The sequence below is a fragment of the Tachyglossus aculeatus genome, chromosome 16, assembly GCF_015852505.1.
Source record: "Tachyglossus aculeatus isolate mTacAcu1 chromosome 16, mTacAcu1.pri, whole genome shotgun sequence".
Taxonomy (NCBI): Eukaryota; Metazoa; Chordata; class Mammalia; order Monotremata; family Tachyglossidae; genus Tachyglossus; species Tachyglossus aculeatus.
Window position 1 is genome coordinate 13,396,602 of NC_052081.1, and position 20,106 is coordinate 13,416,707.

The 20,106-nt window shown below is 43.0% G+C and overlaps 1 protein-coding gene across 3 annotated transcripts in view; it reads left to right on the plus strand.

The window, feature by feature from the left end:
• Positions 1 to 20,106, plus strand: part of C16H1orf21 (chromosome 16 C1orf21 homolog) — a 165,334-nt gene that overhangs the window by 31,047 nt on the left and 114,181 nt on the right. Inside the window, exon 2 of one of the 3 annotated variants that reach the window (XM_038757692.1) lies at positions 1,113 to 1,349. The exons of 1 other annotated variant lie outside the window; for it this stretch is intronic. The gene's annotated coding sequence lies outside the window, so the exon portion shown is untranslated. Of the gene's footprint in view, positions 1 to 1,112; positions 1,350 to 17,303; positions 17,385 to 20,106 lie in introns of those variants that run through there. One more of the 3 variants, XM_038757693.1, reaches the window with a different exon arrangement.

A 20,106-nucleotide genomic window follows, 5' to 3' on the forward strand; every position in this document is an offset into this window, starting at 1 on the left:
TAAAAATCTGTGTTTTTCACCCCTTTGAATTATTCAGCTCCTTAATTTCCACTTCTTCCTATATTATGACTTTTTCCTTCTACCACTTGTTCTTTCTCCTGGCTTCCTTTTTATTTTCCCCCGTTGTGATTGTTGATGTGCCAGAGGCCTCCTTATTTGAAATTATTACCAGTGACAACAAAAAATGTTATCTTTTGTTCCTAGAAGCTGTTGTTTGTTTCCAGCGGTGAAGTAATTATGGGACATTGGAACATTCAGTGTAATGGGACACACACACACACACACACACACACACACACACACACACACATGCTATGAGAGTGCGCTTGCACGCACACTCTCTCTCTCTCTCTCTCTCTCTCTCTCTCTCTCTCTCTCTTTCTCTTGTTATTGAAGCAGGTCCTGTCCTTTGTGAAAGAAACAAAAGGTCACATCAGACAATTATAGGCAGATTTTCAGGACAGAATAGGTCATTCATACGTTTTCCTGCGACTCTTGCGTGCTTAGTTGACAGAGTCTGTTAGAAGGGAAGCCTTGGTCTGAAGAGGAAATACCTTAGGAGGGGACCTATTTACTACGATACCATTCTTCTGGTCCTTGAGGTAACTGGGCAAAGGGCACCCTTTGGGGACTTTCAGCTTCTACAACGAGGCACATAATGGAAAATTGTTATTGTTTGATTTAAAAGTGTTGGTTATGGCATGCTGCCCCATTCACTGGGTTATTTGCATGTAAGAAAATAAGCACGCCCATCTCTGTGCAATTCTTAGTGTTTACCGCATTACCAGACTCTAGATTGTAGGCTCATCTCTAGACTGTAAATACCAGATATGCTTTGAAGAGGTTGTATAGGTTCATTTTCTGAAATTCCGCAGAACAAGAAAAAGCAGTTTAGCTGCATAGGTTAGGTCTAGATGAAGTTGACTGTCCTGATCATGGAGGTTGTGAAACCTTTCAAGATAACTTGTAGGGATTTGAAGAATCTTTATCTTTGAAGGCTCATAAGACGATATCTACTGTGTCCTGCACCCTTAAGAGATCACTATGCATGCCTTCGAAGTGTTTATAATTGAGTCAAAAATCAGTAATTGGATTTTTTTTTCCCCCCAAAGGAACTGATTTGGTTTGGAGGAGTGACCTTCCTCTTCTTGTACTTTACAATGATGGAAGCCCAATTCTTCTTGTGAAGGATATCGTTGTGAGAGAGAACTTGATCACAGTAGCTGAAACTTAAATGTTGGTCGACTGCCCATCTTCCTGTCTAAACTGCCCTTCATGTAGACCTGAGGATTAACACTGCTAACTCATCCACCTGTGCTGAGCCTCATTCCTGTTAACTGGACATCACTGTGAGTCTAAATAATTGTAAAAAATGGGATTCGTTTACAGAGGAAAAATATGACACTCTCCGAAAGTGGGTCAGAACAACATACTGAGTAAATTCATTTGGTCATATTTCTTATTCATTTATTTATTTACAGGCCTGATTTAAAGTACTGATTCTGCTCTCTCAAGCGCTTAGTACAGTACTCTGCACAGAAAGTGCTCAATAAATACTACTGATTGATTGTTCCCTCAACCCTCCTCCCCCAGGAAAATGACCATGCAGTTCTTGGGTGAGCAAGGTTTATGGTTTTTAGGCTATTCTTTAAGGGAAAAAAAAGCTTTTTTATTAGATGGGCAAGGAGTGAAATGTATTGAAGGGGTTTTTAAGGTCTTTTTTCAGAGTAGGACATTCTTTAGAGAGCACCAGTGTTGGCTGGCAATTAAACAGCCTAATGGAAAGAGCATGGGCCTGGGCATCAGAGGACTTGGGTTCTAATCCTGGCTCTGCCACTTTTCTGCTGCGTGGTCTTGGGCAAGTCATGTAACTTCTTTGGGCCCCAGTTACTTCGTCTGTTAAATGGAGACAAAAGCTTTGAGCCCCATGTGGGGAATGGACTGTGTCCAACGTATATTTGCGCATCAGGCAGAGACTCCTCACCCTGGGCTTCAAGGCTCTCCATCACCTCGCCCCCTCCTACCTCACCTCCCTTCTCTCCTTCTACTGCCCAGCCCGCACCCTCCGCTCCTCCACCACTAATCTCCTCACTGTACCTCGCTCTCGCCTGTCCCGCCATCGACCCCCGGCCCACGTCATCCCCCGGGCCTGGAATGCCCTCCCTCTGCCCATCCGCCAAGCTAGCTCTCTTCCTCCCTTCAAGGCCCTGCTGAGAGCTCACCTCCTCCAGGAGGCCTTCCCAGATTGAGCCCCTTCTTTCCTCTCCCCCTCGTCCCCCTCTCCATCCCCCCGCCTTACCGCCTTCCCCTCCCCACAGCACCTGTATATATGTATATATGGTTGTACATATTTATTACTCTGTTTATTTATTTATTTATTTATTTTACTTGTACATTTCTATCCTACTTATTTTATTTTGTTGGTATGTTTGGTTCTGTTCTCTGTCTCCCCCTTTTAGACTGTGAGCCCACTATCGGGTAGGGACTGTCTCTATGTGATGCCAATTTGTACTTCCCAAGCGCTTAGTACAGTGCTCTGCACATAGTAAGCGCTCAATAAATACGATTGATTGATTGATTGATATCCAAGCTTGAATCTATCCCAGCACTTAGTACAGTGCCTGGCATATAGTAAGCACTTAACAAATACCATTAAAAAAACAACCCTATGTCCTCCAGCCTAAAACATCTTTTAAATATTACATTTTTCTTGGTAGGATAGCATACACCTAGCACTTAGTTTTTAAGATCAAGTATTATCCTTTGACGTATGTTTATGGGGGTCCATATATCTACCCCAGTGCTTAGTTTAATGCTTGCAGTATTCTCCTAAGTACCTAGCACAGTACTCTGCACATAGTTAGTGCTCCATAAATACCATCGATTGACTAATAAAAAGCACTTAAGTGCCACAATTTCAAGCTCAAGGCATTATGAAGTGTTCTCTTATGTGGCCAAAGCTTTCATGGTTAAGATTCAGTCAAGGTAACTGGCCAGCTGGTTTCCAGGTGATGAATTGTATCTGCGAGCTTCCTAGGGCAGCCTAAAGCTTTCTATTATTCCATCTGATTTTTTTTAACAGTATTTGTTAAGCAATGTAGCTCAGTGGAAAGAGCACAGGCTTTGGAGTCAGAGGTCATGGGTTCAAATCCTGGCTCCGCCAATTGTCAGCTTTGTGACTTTGGGCAAGTCACTTAACTTCTCTGTGCCTCAGTTACCCTCATCTGTAAAATGGGGATGAAAACTGTGAGCCCCCTGTGGGACAACCTGATCACCTTGTAACCTCCCCAGCGTTTAGAACAGTGCTTTGCACATAGTAAGCGCTTAATAAATGCCATTATTATTATTATTAAGCGCGCTTACTATGTGCCCAGCACTGTATCAATCACTGGAGTAGATACAGGATAAATAGGGTTGGACACAGTCCCTATCCCATATAGGAATCACAGTCTTAATCTCCATTTTACAGAAGAGGTAACAGACCTCCTCCCCACCAAATATCTTGTGACTCCCCATAATAAGAAAACACAATTTGGGTTTTCATGCCACAATTCTAGAGAAATTAGAGGGACAGTGGTCTCCCTGGGGAGGATCACAAAAGGAGGAAGCAGTGATTCATTTCTGTAATACGTGGGAATGATTCTTGAACTTAAGAATATCATTGCCCAAGTAAGACACAGGTATTTTATCTTGGGTTCAGAAGGAAATGGGGACAGTTTTGAACCTGGAACATCAGCGGCTTAAGGGCTTTCAGGAACTTTTTATATATTTGAGATTTGGAGCTTAAGCTAGATGGTGCTAAATTATGTTATTCCCAAAGCCTGTGTGGTAACCAAATAAAATTAGAGTTTTTAAAGAGGTGCAATTTTAGTATCTAAGCAAATTGAGTTGTTTTAAGATTTCTCCCCCATTACACCTCAAAAGGAAGGAAGTGGTTTTCCAACCCAGACGACAATATATTATATTAAAACATGGGTTGACTTAAGTCAAGTGATCAATGAAAAGAGAGCACAGCAATGCTAAACTATTGCACCGGGGTTCTGTAATTTGAATATTTGGATTGTGTAAAATTAAGGCAAGAAGAGACCTGCCAAGAAGTGGTATGAGAATCTGGTAACTGGAAAACCTGAAGCAAGATATGCAGGATAACAAGTACTAAAGATTTAATCATCAATTTGCTACCATATTTGAAAACAAAGATAGGCCATTTATAAAATAATTCTTAGGTGGTGCTTTATATTAAGTTGAATTAAAGATGATGTAAAATGAGGATTTTTTGCAGGGCTCTTCCTGGGTTAGGGTGATTGAGGGAAAGCAGCAAGTTCTTCTCTCCTATGGTGTGAGAACTGGCATGATAGAGATTATCACCATCTTCAAATGTGGCATCCATGACTGTTGAATTTGGCACGGTGGTTCACAAAGTTTGTTAGAAGTGGGACCCTCCCTTAAGAAGTTTATGATCCAGTAGGGTGACCAAACTACACAGCGATTCCTGGCAACCGGATTTTGTGGATTACGTGAACCGCTAATGAATCTACAAAGCAAGACAACCACCTCTTGGGGTGGCCAATCTCAGAGCCAAGGAGGGGTAGCAGAAGCAGCTCTGGCTTGTCGTCTCTGGCCTGCATGGGTTTTCACTGCCCCAGTGCTACGGGTTCGTACAGAAACAGTGCCAGTGCTTAGAACAGTGCTTGGCACATAGTAAGTGCTTAAAAAATACCATTATTATTCAGCAACCATCGAGACAATTCTAAGCAAAATTGAGAAACAGCTTTGACTTCATTTCAACACATCACCCACATTTATTGAGCACTTAATTCTGTGCAGAGCCCCATACCAAGTGCTTGGGAGAGTACAGTAGAGATACCAGACCCAATCCCTACCCTCAAGGAGCTTACAGTCTAGCGGGTGGTACTCACATTAAAGTGAATTACAGGTAGGGTGAGCAATAGAGTATACAGACATGTGCGTAGATCTTTTCGTGGGGTGAGTACTTAAGTGGTTGGGTGATGTGGAAGTGCTAAAGTGACACTTGGGGGTAAATAGGTTGGGAAAATTAAAGGAATTTATTTTAATGTTTGTCTTCCCCTCTGGACCGTAAGCTCGCTGTGGGCAGGGAATGTGTCTACCAACTCTGTACTCTTCCAAGGGCTTAGTACAGTGCTCTGCACGCAGTAAGCACTCAGTAAATGCCACCGATTGATTGAATACATCCTTTAGATTGATTGGCAATGCTAGTAAATTTTTCTCTTTTTTGCGTTCTCCTGCACCCCTGATTAATTCATTAATTCACTCATATTTATTGAGCCCTTACTGTGTGCAGAGCACTGTATTAAGCGTTTAATCTCCCGTTCACTTTAGCTTGTCAAGTTGTGCCTTCGTTAGTTGTCCCTAGGGTTTTCAGGGGTTTGGTTAAATAAAATGTAAACATGTCTTGGGAGGCATATGTGTCCTCTGAAGTTGGGCCATGGGAGCTTGGGTTGCACTGAATTGAAATTGACTTTTTCCATCACTAAGCACTTCACTGCCGCAATGTTGGGTCAGTATTTGCAGCGCTGGTAAGATTTTATGGCCTTTCCTTGGACTCCTAGATGGAATTTTTTTATGGTTTTTAAGCGCTTAGTCAAGCACTGTTCTAAGTGCTGGGGTAGATATAAGTTTATCAGGTTGGACACAGTCCCTGTCCCACATGGGGCTCACAGTCTAACTAGGAGGGAGTAGGATTTAATCCACATTTTATAGTTGAGGAAACTGAGGCACAGAGAAGTGAAGTGACTTACCCAAGGTCATACAGCAGGGAAGTGGCAAAGCCAGGATTAGAACCCAAGTCCTCTGAACTCATTGTGGGCAGGGATTGTGTCTGTTTATTGTTATAGTGTACTCTCCCTAGCGCTTAGTACAGTGCTTTGCAAACAGTAACTGCTTAATAAGTATGATTGAATTGAATTGATTCCCAGGCCCGTTCTCTTTCCACTAGGCCACACTGCTAGGGAAGCAGCATGGCTCAGTGGAAAGAGCCCGGGCTTGGGAGTCAGAGGTCATGGGTTATAATCCCAGCTCCGCTGCTTGTCAGCTGTGTGACTTTGAGCAAGTCACTTCACTTCCCTGGGCCTCAGTTCCCTCATCTGTAAAATGGGGATTAAGACTGTGAGCCCCACGTGGGACAACCTGATCACCTTGTATCCTCCCCAGCGCTTAGAACAGTGCTTTGCACATAGTAAGTGCTTAACAAATGTCATTATTATTATCATTATTCCCCAGTGAGGAAATGTGGATTTTACTCGAATTCCCAGAGTTCCCACAATTAGTAGCAAGTTAAAAGTTGAGCCTTGAAATTCTGTAATGACCCAGTTTTAAAAACTGAAAGAGTTCCTAATATTTCATGCCATGAAGGAATCTCATCTTGCCCCAGGTTCACTGAAAGGGCAGGGGTGAGCTCTCTGTGTTACCAGCTTTAGAAGGCTGCTGAATCAGAAGACTGCAGAAAGCTCCCTGTTTATCAACTTAATGAGGTAAAAAAAACTCCAGTGAATGAATGGTTCCATTCTGTGTAAGTAAGCTACATTTTAAAAGTAAATGTTAGCTTGAGTTTGTTATTGGAAGGGAATAGAATTGCTAGTGGTGCTCATAGTGAGCTTTTGGTGTTCTCAGAATGCAGGAGGTTATCTGTGATGTGAAGTCAAAGGTCACAGCCAAATCCTATGAAATGTTCAGTGATGCCCAGCATGTGTTTTAACGCTTAATAATTGCAGGGATTTTGCCATTACTCAGTGCGTTTATTCATCGTTAAAGTGTTTTCATGCTTCAAAAGTGTTTGGTTTATGGGGGTGCCATTTCCTTTTCAAAAAGAGGAGAGCTACAAGCCAAGCAGATGAGTGGATTTCCCCGCCAAGGGGCGAGGTCCCCCTTTTAAAAAATGTTTGTCTCCGTGTCACGGGAAGTTTTTCTGGCCAGAGAAAATTGTTCTGCTTTTGTAAGTGTGGGGCCAAGACTAGTAAGGGTCCTTTTCCCCATCTCTCCCCAGGAATTAATCTGAAAAGACAATCCTCCCCCCAGTTCATTAGCAGGAGTTGCAGTACATATTGCTCATTGGTGGTTTGTTTGAGAGAATCTTGTTGGCTGCTATTGTGTTTTGAGGGACAACAGAACCTAGAAATTATAGACAGTTGAATGATGTTTTCCATTTTGTTGAGGCTGCAACGGAGTTTATCCCTGTTCATTATCCCAACATTATCTCCAGACATCACATTGTTGGGAAGAGGGCAAAACTATTTTTGCTCAATATGCACGATGGTAGTGGGTTTTGCAGTTGTTGGTTCAAAGCAACCATCAATAAACAATGCAAGTATGCTGTATAGATTATGTTTTTAAAAATCTCTGTTGGATGGCTAGTTGGTATAAAGGTGTTTTGTGTAGATAGAGAGAGAGAGAGAGAGAGTGTGTGTGTGTGTGTACCTATACATATAATAATGAATGGGTCCCTTCCTCCTGACCTCTCTCTCCCAACATCCTCCTCTCCAACAATTCTGCTGCATTATCTGTTGGTTCTTGTGAATGAAACACTTTTGGCAGAGAAAGGCCCAAGCGTATTCCTGGGATGAGTGCTGTGACCAGGAAGCAGTTGCCTTTGCTTCTGGCTGTGCCCATTTTTCTTTTCAGCTGTAAGTAAGCAAGACAGCTTGGAGCTCCAGCGTCTTTCTGGGAAGATGCTGCTGCCTAGGAAGTGTTCTTTCAGATGCTTTTACCCTTAGAAGAGTGCTCACCCCCATTGGTCTAGAGAAAAGAAGTAGTGCAGCAAACTTGTGTTTATAGTTGGGATTCGGCACTGATGAAAACGCTTTGACCGAGTAACCCTTCTGTGTGCAACTGAGGCATGATTTTTACAGTCAGCTCAAAGCATCTGTTCTGCTTCAGGTAAAATGCAAGCCTCTCCTGCTTTGCTAATCTGATGCACAGGGTGTTGCCCCTACAGAAAGATTATAATCGCCCCACTCCCAATCCCATAACATTTATGTACATATCTTTAAATCATATGTTAAAGTATTTATATTAATGTCTGTCTCCCCCGTTAGACTGTAAACTCATTATGGGCAGGGAATGTATCTGCTAATTCTGTTGTGTTGTACCCTCCCAAGCCAGTCAATCCTATTTTGTCAGTCAGTCGAATTTACTGAGCTCTTACTGTGTGCAGAACACTGTACTAAGTGCCTGGGAGAGTACAATACAACAATAAACAGACACAGTCCCTGCCTATAATGAGCTTACAGTCTGGAGTGGGGGAAGCTTAGTAGAAGCTCAGTACAGTGTTCTGCACATAGTAAACACTCAGTAAATACGATTGGTGTACGCTTTTCCTCAGCTCTTCTTTTACAGGATTTCACCAGCTGTCCCTCAGACTCTGGGCTTTTAATATTGACTGTTACCTACTTTATTTGGTTGAAGGATTCTGAGAGTTTTCCTTTGTTAAATGGAAGGGTTCAGCTTTTCAGAAGAATTTTTGCAGGGAGCTGTTTTATGCCCCCATGAGCTTTCTAGGATGAGATGTTTGTGATTTCTCTTCTTGCTAATCTTGATCCTGTACCTCCATCCCTTTTCCTTTATTCATCTCTCCTGGGCACTCTTTTCTCCCCAATTGTCCCCTTTCCCCTCTTTCCCTTGCCCTATAATCTTTGGTCCTTTCTTGTTTCTTGATTTTTGGTCGTGTCCTTTGCCTTTCATCCTCCTCCCCACAGCACTTAGGTCATTTATTTATATTAATGTCTTTCTTCCCCTCTGGACTGTAAGCTTGTTGTGGGCAGGGAATGTGTCCATTATATTGTTATAGTGTACTCTCCCAAGCTCTTAGTACAGTGCTCTGTACCTAGTAAAGCGTTCACTAAATACGATGGGTTGATTCCCTGTTATTGCTCTTCCTGTGCTAATGCTCTGTTCTCCTTCATTTACTTTCACCCTCTTTCCCTTTTCTAGGCCCTCTTCCTTACCTTACTCACATCTCTGTTCCCTGACAGACCACAGGAGGCTTTGTTTCTTACTCCTCACCACTCCTTGACCGCACTTTGCTTCCCATGGACTGCACTCTCCCTGCCTGCCGTCTGCAAAAGGCATCTTTGGAGCCGCTTCTCTCCCCAATTCACTCTTTCTTCCCTCTTTTTCCCCCTTCTTCACCATATCTTTTCACAGCATCCTCCACTCCTCTCTTTAGGCAGTCTCCCACTGGTAGCTCCTCTCTCCAGCCTCTCAGGAAGCCACCCACCATAGAGAGACTGTCTCCCATCACCCTCTCTGCCGCCAGGTCAGGGATTTTTGGAACACAAATGCTTGCGTTTTGGGGAAGAAATCACCGTTCAGTTGCTTGTGTTGTTATATTGATGCCCTCTCTTGGGAGGCCTCCCTGTTGGAGCCCAGGACAGGGGTGCTGTATGCACTTTTCCCACTCAGTTTCTCTTCTGATAGGCTGCCAGGGCGCCAGCTTTTCTAGGGCCAGCGACCAAGATGACAACCTTAGTAGCAACTTTAGGACTTTGAACAAAAGTTTAATGACATATTAGCTGTAAACTCATCATCCCGAAGCCTGTGGGTTGTGTGGATCTGTGGTGTTTCACTTTAAAAGTAATCTTCTCCGAAACTGATCTTTTTTGGGTGATGTGTTTATAAATATCATGAAAGACTCAGTCTCTCTGCAACAGCTGTTCTTCACATAGAAGTGGTAGGAGTTACAGGGACATTGGGTGCCACACGTTTTCCAGCTTTTGGCCAGATTTGTTTTTCAGGTTAGATGCAGCTACCTGTTGCTTTTAGCTTTTATCCACAGTGTTTCTTTTTGTTTGTTTTTTGTTTTTATTAGACCCCCTTTGAACTCCCTGAGTTAATTTAGGCCCTATGGAAGAGGATGGAGGAGATGATTTTTTCTGACCCTCTGGCTGGATAGGTAACACAAAGGAAGAAACCTTTCCTGTCAAGCTGAAAGACATTAGAAGCAGTGTGGCCCAGGGGTTAGAGCACAGGTCTGGGACTAAGAAGGACCTGGGTTCTAATCCCAGGTCCATCACTTTTCTGCTTTGAGACCTTGGGCAAATCACTTAATTTTTCTATGCCTCAGTTACCTCACCTATAAAATGGGGGATTAAGACTATGAGCCCCATGTGGCACATGGACGGTGTCCAACCTGATTAGTATGTGTCTACCCTAGTGCTCAGTACAGTGCCTGGCACATAGTAAGTGCTTAACAAATACCGTAAAGAAACCAATGTGAGTGTCACAGGGATGCTTTTGTTAATTTATAAGAAGTAGCATGGCCTAATGGATAGAGCATGGGCCTGGGAGTTAGAAGGACCTGGGTTCTCATCCTAACTCCACTACTTGTCTGCTGTGTGACCTTGGGCAAATCACTTAACTTCTTTGGGCCTTAGTTACCTCATCTGTAAAATGGAGATTAACACTGTCATCCCCAGGTGGGACAGGGACTATATCCAACTGGATTATCTTTTATCTACCCCAGTGCTTACTGTAGTGCCTGGAGTGTAGTAAATGCTTAACAAAAACTATAAAAAAATACATATATTGCATTCAGCCTGCCACTGAGCAGGAGGTACTTCCTCTGAATAGACTAATGGAGCTCAGTGTTTGGCCTCAAGACTTTTGGAAGGCCTGGGGTTGGGGGAGTACTGGAAAACTAATGTTCTGCCACTTAGCTGTGTGACTTTAGGCAAGTCGCTTAACTTCTCTGTGCCTCAGTTACCTCATCTGTAAAATGGGGATTAAAGCTGTGAGCCCCCCCGTGGGACAACCTGGTCACCTTGTAACCTCCCCAGCACTTAGAACAGTGCTTTGCACATAGTAAGTGCTTAACAAATACCATTATTATTATTATTCTTATTCTGTCATGATTAATATTTTAATCTTTGAGACAAAAGATAAGGAATTAGTTTAAGCCTTCAGTGACAGTTTTGGGAGCTTTTTGCCGTGAAATAAGTCCCCAGAGGAACAAATGGGAGTTCATCGGTTCTTGTGACTGCAAGTCCTTGCAGCCAAGTTTATGGTAGTTCAGCTGCCCAGTGGTCTGCCTGGTTTACAGGGTAAACTGACCAAAGCAGTTGGCATTTTCAGGGTGTGGCTGCACTGACCCAGTGTTGTTCTTCAGTTTCTTCAAAAATCAGAAACGAGAAGCAGGGGAAAGGAACCCTATGTGGGACAGAGACTGTGTCCAACCTGATTATCTTGTAGGTACCCCAGCACTTAGAACAGTGCCTGACGTATAGTATGTGCTTAGAAAATATCATGAAAAAGACAGAAATTCATGCATCTGAGTCAGTCAATCCATTGGAACAAGGGTTTTCTCACAGCATGGCAGGTAAGTGCTGAAGGAGTTGCAGGAGCATTGAGGTGTGAACAGCTGGGGGCTTATTAGCATAGCCTCAGGGTTGTCTCCTCTCTTCCTTCCCCACCTCTCCTTAAGGAGTCACTCTCCATTATCATCACCGCCATAATAATAATGATTATGGTCTTTGTTAAGCGCTTACTATGTGCCAAGCACTTTTCTAAGCACTGAGATAATCAGGTTGTCCCACGTGGGGCGCACAGTCTCTATACCCGTTTTACAGATGAGGTAACTGAGGCCCAGAGAAGTTAAGTGGCTTGCCCAAGGTCACATATCATTATCACCGCTCAGCCCCTTGGCCTACGGAAGCAAAGGAAACTTCTGAGCAGTGTGGAGAACCTGCCCAAACTTGCCACGAATTTTGTTTGGTCTTTGGGTGCAAAGATCATCATCAATCATATTTATTGAGTGCTTACTATGTGCAGAGCACTGTACTAAGCGCTTGCAAAGATGATAGGGAGCATCAGTGGGTCTCTCTGGAAGCCTCAACAAAGTCCCAGGATAGAAAAGTCAGAGAATTACTGCTTTAGTTTCATTTGAGGGAAACACCCCCCACCCCCTAATTTTTAAATTGGGACTTATAAAATTAATCACCAATTAATGAACACACTGAAACATTACTCAGTGTTTGCCACCCAACCAAGTCATTGCTTGATTTCTCCCTTCTGTAATTCTAGGCTTCTGTTCTTGTCTCCCATTCATTCTTTCTCCAAATAATAATGATGGTATTTGTTAAGCGCTTACTATGCACAAAGCACTGTTCTAAGCAAAGGGAGGGCAGCAAATGCATTGTGCTTTCTTCTGGTATCTTCTGATGTGTTATTCAGTAGTCGGAAGAACTCACACGCTATTTGATGTACACATTTACCAATGCGTATGTTTTACAGTTTAAATGGACATTTTAGTAATCCTAGAGTTGAATTGTTGGGTGATCTCATCTGTGGGTTAAGGTAGTTGCATCCAGGATAGCTTGATGTCAGAGTTGACTATATCTTTTTTACTGAAAGTGTTCTTTGAAACACGGAGGTGACTTTGGTAATCACTGGCCTGGTGCTTGTTACTTATAGCCATTGTTTTTAGACTGGTGTGTCATTGCTTCTCTGATGCACTGGAGAAAAACTGTTGCATCATGAGGACTTGTCCAGGGTTCTGACTTTGGCTTGTCAGCTTTGACTGCCCTCCTTGGGTGCATTGGGAAACAGTCTGGAGAGTAATTCAGCATTTAGCAGACGGTTGTCCTCAACACAATTACATAATGAACCAGATTCTCCCGGCATGTGGTTATTCCATGAGTGAGTAAGGCATTTTGGAAGACAGATTAACTCTTTCGGACCTCCAGTTGGATAATTAGCAAGGAAGTGATCTGAAAAAGTCAGTGCAAACTTATGATTCATTTTGGAACTTTTTTCCATGGGTCTGAGTCACTGTCTCATATTTGTAGTTTACCATCTGTAGGTGAGGTTTAATGAAATGAACACCGGAGCTTTAAAATCTGCTAATGTCTCTAAGACTTTAGAGGCCCTAAGCAACAGGACAACATTTTTCAAAGTTCAAAAACTCAGAGACGCTCAGTCATTTTATTTTTGCCTTTTTCTTTGTCTAGTTTGTTGTCCCCTCAGCTTTTCTCTATAATTGCTTCTTCCTCTCCTGCTCCAGAAAGCTCAGATTTTCTTTCCATCCCTCTCCCTCTATCTTTTCTGTGTCTTGATTAAAGAAATAGGTACTCAGGGGGACTTAGGAGATGGAGCGGGGGGGGGGGGGGGGGGGGGGGGGGGGGGGGGGGGGGGGGGGGGGGGGGGGGGGGGGGGGGGGGGGGGGGGGGGGGAGGGGCGGGCGGAAGGAGTGAGCTGAAGAAATTCCCAAGCTGAATTTCTGAGGTTTCCAATAAGGTAATTTTCTTCCACGCTGTGTGGGCAGCTTGGCAAGAAGGCCATTTAGTAGGGAGGATAAGAAGGGCAGGGCAGCCTGCTGTTGTTGGGCCTAGAAATCTCAGCACCAGCCGTATCCTTTGAAGTAATCACCACCATGGTCAGGGAACGACATGTGTTTTGGGGACGGTTAGAGCAAAGCAGAGCGCCGTTCTAGTGGGGGTGTTAGATGATGATCAACGGTTGTGCCAGTCAGCAACAAAAAGGGTTAGCGAGTCAAGCTAGCGCTGAGTTGCTGGCACCATTCAACCTGACAGTATGATAATCACCCAGTTCCGGCTGAACTGAAATGATGTTGGGCAGGGATCTCCTTCTCCTCATTCTTCTCCCTGAAAATTCTTAAACCGAGCAGCCTTACCCTAGGTGGCAGTGGTAGTATTTTTTAATGGTATTAGAAACACTTGCATTCAGTCTTCTTGTGTGTTTAGTCTTCCCTGCCTTTCATCAATAGCATTGAGTTCCTCCTGAATGCAGACCAGTGCACTAGGTACTTGGGAACATATAGAAGAAGTAAAAGAGCCAGCGCATTAGCAGTAGGGGAGACCGTAATGGAAATGGCGCTTTGCTCGTTACTTTCTAAAGACATCATCCGGGGTAATAATTCCATGGCAGGAAGCAGACATGCTAGAACTCCTTGGAGGTCGTCTTGTACTCTTCCAAGTTCTTAGTCCAGTGCTGTGCACAGAGTAAGCGCTGACTAAATATGATTGAATGAATCTCCTGAGAGAAGACCTACTCTGCTCCAAGAGAAACTTCCCTCCTCACCTTTCAATCCCTAGGAAGATGGTGACAGGTTAGCCTTAAGACAGCCCTGCCCACGCAGTAGAGAAGGTGGCTACAAGAACCGTGTTTTAGTGGTGTTTGGACTGCCAGGCTGGATCGGTATGTGGCTAGCCAAACTCAGACACGATTTTGGCAGCAAGAAACTGGTGTTTTGGTGTCTGGTACTTATATCTTGGGGGTATGAGGCAGTCTCGTTAAGATGAGGCGCATCAATGTATTGGGCAGCTGAGGGCCGAAATTAGGTAGAACAGTCACTCGGCGTACCATCATCATAGATGCTTAGTTCTAAATTTACATTTCCAAGTTTCCATTCTCAGATTATTTATAGTCAAAGGCAGTACATCAAAGGGGATGTATGTTGCAAATCAAGTAAGTTTTGATGGAAAGGTAACAGTGGAACAGTCACTTGTGTTGGTAAGGCTGGTGTCCCTAGCCTCAGCAGAGCAATGATATTTATTCAGTTGTGGAGCAGATGCATTAGTCATCATCATCATCATCATCAATCGTATTTATTGAGCGCTTACTATGTGCAGAGCACTGTACTAAGCGCTTGGGAAGTACAAATTGGCAACATATAGAGACAGTCCCTACCCAACAGTGGGCTCACAGTCTAAGAGGGGGAGACAGAGAACAAAACCAAACATACTAACAAAATAAAATAAATAGAATAGATATGTACAAAATAAATAAATAAATAAATAGAGTAATAAATATGTACAAACATATATACATATATACAGGTGCTGTGGGGAAGGGAAGGAGGTAAGATGGGGGGGATGGAGAGGGGAACGAGGGGGAGAGGAAGGGGCTCAGTCTGGGAAGGCCTCCTGGAGGAGGTGAGCTCTCAGTAGGGCCTTGAAGGGAGGAAGAGAGCTAGCTTGGCGGATGGGCAGAAGGAGGGCATTCCAGGCCTGGGTAGTAAGTAGTAAGTAAGTAAGTAGTAAGTAGTAAGTAGTCAGACTACCTTGCTCTCAGTTGCAAGGAGCAGACTTTGTTTTCCACCCTTTCTAATCACAGTGCTTGTCTAGTCTTAATTTTGATGATTTTGGAGACTTTTCTTTTTCAAATAACCTTTATCTGGAGCATATTTTTACCAAAGTGAACATGCTGAGTTGTAATTATACAACACCTGACATTTTCAAACAGCCCCCCAACACACTTGGAATGTTTTCGACTGCATTCTTAGGCAAATTTGCTTTAGCAATTTCCAACCGGGTTTCTGTGCCCTCCTTGGCCTTGAACTAGTCCCCCGTTAAGCTTATGATCTGATCGCATTGTGAAACATCCAGATCATCACAGCCACCAACCTCTCGTCTGGGTTTGAAGCTGCCATTGTGGACTCACAAAGTGCAGGGTCCTCTTTGCGTTCTGGAAATTTCAGAGAATCAGTCAATCAAAGGTATTTATTGAGCACTTGCTTTGTACAGAGTACTGTACTAAGCACTTGGGAAAGCAGAATTAACAGTCACGTTCCTTACCCATAAGGAATTTATAGCTTTGAGAAGACTGCACGTTGGGGTAAGGATGGAAATGTAAATTTGTGTACATCTTGGATTCATCATGGTATTAAATTCTCACATAAATAATTGTCTTTTGGTTCAAAAAATTGCCAATGGTGTGACTGTGTCCGTGAGTGGGGATGTCTTTGAGTTACTCACCCCCCGTATGAGTGCAAGCTCTTTGTTGACAGGGAACGTGACACTTGATCAGTTTGTACTTCCCAAGAGCCTTGCACAGTGCATAGCACCAAGTGGGAACTGAACGAATACATTTTGCTCTGACAAACTTGCACACTTTGTCCATGGAAATGAATGTGGATGTTTTCTGGCTCCTGGACATTTGGGTAAGTATGCTCAGTCTCCAGTGGTTGAGAAGAGGAAGGTATGTCCCACGGGCAGCCAAGAGAAACAGTGTGGCCTAGTGGAAAGAGCATGGTCCTGGGGATCAGAAGGATCTGGGTTCTAATCCCGGCTCCATCACTTGTCTGCTGGGTAACCTTGGACAAGTCAGATCACATTTCTGTGCCTCAGCTACCTCATCTGCAAAGTGGGGATTAAGACTGTGAACGCCATATGGGACATGGACTGTGTGCAACCTGATTAGCTTGTGTCTACCCCAGTGCTTAGTACAGCGCCTGGCACATAGTAAGCATTTAACAAATACCATTAAAAAATTGGATTTTCCAACCCCGTGTAAGCTTCAGGCCTTTTCATTCTTTAATGGTGATGATGAGACAGCAAAATAGAGCCTGCAGAGGATTTTTCTCCCCTTTGGTTTAATTTTGTAACTTCTCACCAAACACACTGTACTGTATGATGAAAACCATTGAAATAGGGATAGGTGTGGGTAGGGAAAAAGGGACTTTATGTCAGCGATCACAAGAAAACAAGTCAAGAGGTAGTTGGATGTCATTTGCCGATGCATTCAAATGGAGTGATCATTACTCATTGCTGACTTTGCTTTGTCCTCATGGGCGTTTTCTCTGTTGCATCGTCCCTTCTTTAAATAGCCGATTAAATGAAATGAATGTTTGATGGCTAAATTCCCAGAAGGCTGTGCATTTCTTGAGACCAGTTCAGGAACTTCAGTGCAGTTTCAATTGCATAAGTGTGCTATAACAGGTTCATTTAGTTGCTTAAGGGGTTAACTTTGGTATTGATTTGTATTGCTGGATAATGACTTAAAAAATGCCATTAGTTTGGTTGCTCAAATATCTCCGCTATAAAATGAAATAAAAAGAAATCTCTCTTGTGGTGGAAAGCAAGTCAGTTTTCAAACTCCACCCAGGAGGTGATCGATCTGTTAGGTCATTGCCGTTTTAGAGCGTGACCAAGCTTCCGAGTTTAAGCTGCGCTTGAACTGATTCACTCCCACTAATGTGGCTGATGTATCCCTATAAAGACTCTTCTGTGTTTGGAGGAGGGGGCCGTATTGGCGAGGGCAAATATTCTAGTGCCTTGTTCTTTTCTAACTTCTGACGTTGGCTAACTGACAGTGGAACGTGTTGAACTTTTGTGCAACTTTGTTTCCTGTTTAGTGAATGTTCAAGGTTCCAGAAGCAAAAAAGCCTTTTTTTTTTTTTTTGGTGGTTCACTTAACACTGAGAGAGTGATCTGATTAGTTCAGTGGGCAGAGTGAATGAGGAGCATTGAGAGGAGCACTTTGCTCCTGGCTACACCAGGAATCTGCAGAGAAAAGAAAGTGTTCTGCATCGTGGGATCCAAGATCTACTTGGCAAACGTTTACATTGGACAACGGGTGGAAAGGGCCCTTCTCTCCTCCAGTTGTGTATCCCGGTGCGTTTTCTACCTTTCACATACGATATTTCCTGGGGTGAGGGAGGAAAGGGGAAACAGTTGGTGACATTGAGCTGGACCACCATGGTGCTGAATTGGCCCAGTCAGAGCCATCTCCAGGGCAAGGGAGGGGGTCATGGCAGGGGCAAGGACCAGACTGAAGTGTTGTCTTTCCTTGGCCTCATTTGATTGTATTTATAGAATTGTGTGCACGATTCTACAAATGTGGGTCCTGCGTTAGCCTTGCATTCTTAGGTAGACTGTAAGCTCCTTGCTGGCAGGCATTGCATCTACCAACTCCGGTATATTGCGTTTTTCTAAATGCTTAGTACAGTTCTCTGCACACAGTAAGTGCTCAGTATTGTTGATTGATTTCATTGGTGGTGTAGTCTTCGAATATGAATATATATTTTCACACACACACACACACACACATATGTATATCAGGGGATTGGGGTTGGTCTGTGGATTTCATGTTAAATGATGGGTGGATCCCCAAACTCTGCCCTTATTGATTGTCTCTGAGTTGACTATTGAGAAAATGCTGTAACTCAACAATGCCTTGTGTGTACATTGCTTTTTGGGAACGAGTCTACCAATTCTGTTACATTGTACGCTCCCAAATGCTTTTTCGTCTGTAAAATGGGGATTAAGACTGTGAGTCCCACGTGGGCTAGGGGTGGGATGAATATTGAGTGCTTCGGCTGTACAGATAATATGTGCTGATGATTGTGTTATCTTGATTAACTTGTTTCTACTCCAGCACTTAGTACCCTGTTTTGCTTAATAAATGCCATAGTTTTTGTAGTTTGTGCAAACTCTGACATATAAAAAGCTGCCCAAGTACTCAGCACTTAGGAAGATGAATGCTGTCGACTTCTCTCCAGTGTTCTCTCTGCTCCTAACTCTTATTTGTCTAGTCCTATTGTAAGTTCTTTGAAGTTGCTGATTGTGTCTTTTATCTCTTTGGTATTATTCCAAACACTTAATACAGTGCTCTGCATACAAGGTGCTCAGTAAATACCATTGATCGATGACCATCCCTGCCCAGTGAACTCTCTTCCTTCCCTCCCTTCCCTTCCTTTCTTCCCTCCCTCCTTTCCTCTATCTTTCCTTTCCTCCCTCCTTTCCTCCCTCCCTGTCTCCTTTCTCCCTTTCTCCCATCCTCTTTTATTTTATTTCTGTGTTTCTCTCTCTCTCTCTCTCTCCCTCTTTTCTTTTCTCTTTCCTTTTCTTTCTTCCATTTGAACTTTGAAAGGAAGTATACGTTTTGGAGGGAAGTTTGGAGAAATTAGAATGTGAAGTGATTTTCCTAACTTAGCTATAGGATTTGTTTCAGAATTCCACAGAGGAAAATGGAGATACAGTTTCATTATAGGTAATTCCATAGTTCTGAGCATTCAGTAATTCAGCTTTATGCTTTGGGCTTCACTGAGTCATTTTCCCCTTTGTTTTAGAATTCTATCGTATTCAAAACATACAGTGGGAAAGGGTTTGTTTTTCTTCTCCACTGGATATTTAAAATGAAATTAAATCCCATGGCTGGGACTGCTAATCATCGTCATGAATAATTTTTGCACAACATAAGGTTCACTGTGGTTTTTGTACTTATGACTTGCAAAACTGGGCCCTAGTTGGGTGTTGAATGTGAATTATGCGATTAAATACAACAAAGTAAAAGCCTGTTAATGGAGTTAGAAATTGATCACTAGGCAGCAGCTTTAGAAAGTGTATGTGTATAGATCTTCAGCTCATTGTACTTCCATGTTAGTCATACAATAGAAACAGTTTGAGTAGCTCCTCTTCTCTGTTATCCTTGAGAGATATGAATGCACAATCAATGTGTTTCAAGGGTGAGTTTCCTTTACAGAATTGAGGCAGGATCCAATGCTGTTGCTTTTTGGAGTCTTCAACACCAATTGTTATTTTTCCAAATGTGTCCTGTGAGAAATGAAAATATTATGTAATGCAGAATGACTACTAGGTAACCAATCTGCTTGCCTCTTCCAGATTACCTTGGTGTCTTATGTGACATCTTTTTTTCAGACCACTTCTAGCATTCACAGTGTAATGTGTAATCGTGTTAACTGTAGCTCAAGGATACTGCAACTTTAAGGGCTGAAGAAACCCTTTAAGCTGCTTTTCTTGGTGAGCTTTTGTATCAGCGCTTATTGTTGTTAAAACAGAGCAGATGGGCAAACAGACTGATTAGTTATTTGTATTTTTATTTTATGGTACTGGGATGTTGGCACTTTATTAAAGAAAGGAGCTTTCAGATGTCATTTTGCCCCGGTTTCCTTTTCAGTTGGAGAGAAGAGCTTTCTTTATGTAAATTAATGGTGTAACTATTTCTTGCACTGCCATCTTCTTAGCTTAGAGTGGTTTTCTCATCCTCAAGTCCCTACATTCTAACCATGTTCCTTCTGGCTGAAACTTTCTCTTCTGGGCTCATAAGAGTGTTCATTTCCCAGAAAGCTCATGGTTTACGCTCACGAGGACACTTCCAGCCATGTCTCTTGGCTTTTTGAAACAAAACTGACCATGACAAATCAATGGAAGGGAGAATAATCCAGCCCGACAGGCAGAGGGAAATTGTTCATGAAGTCTTTCCTCAAAAATGGTCAAATGCCTCTTTACTATCTCACAACATTTTTCCCCCTAGATCCCACCCCACCAACCTCCAACTTGGGTAAAAGTGCCTATTGATTAAAAAAAAACAATA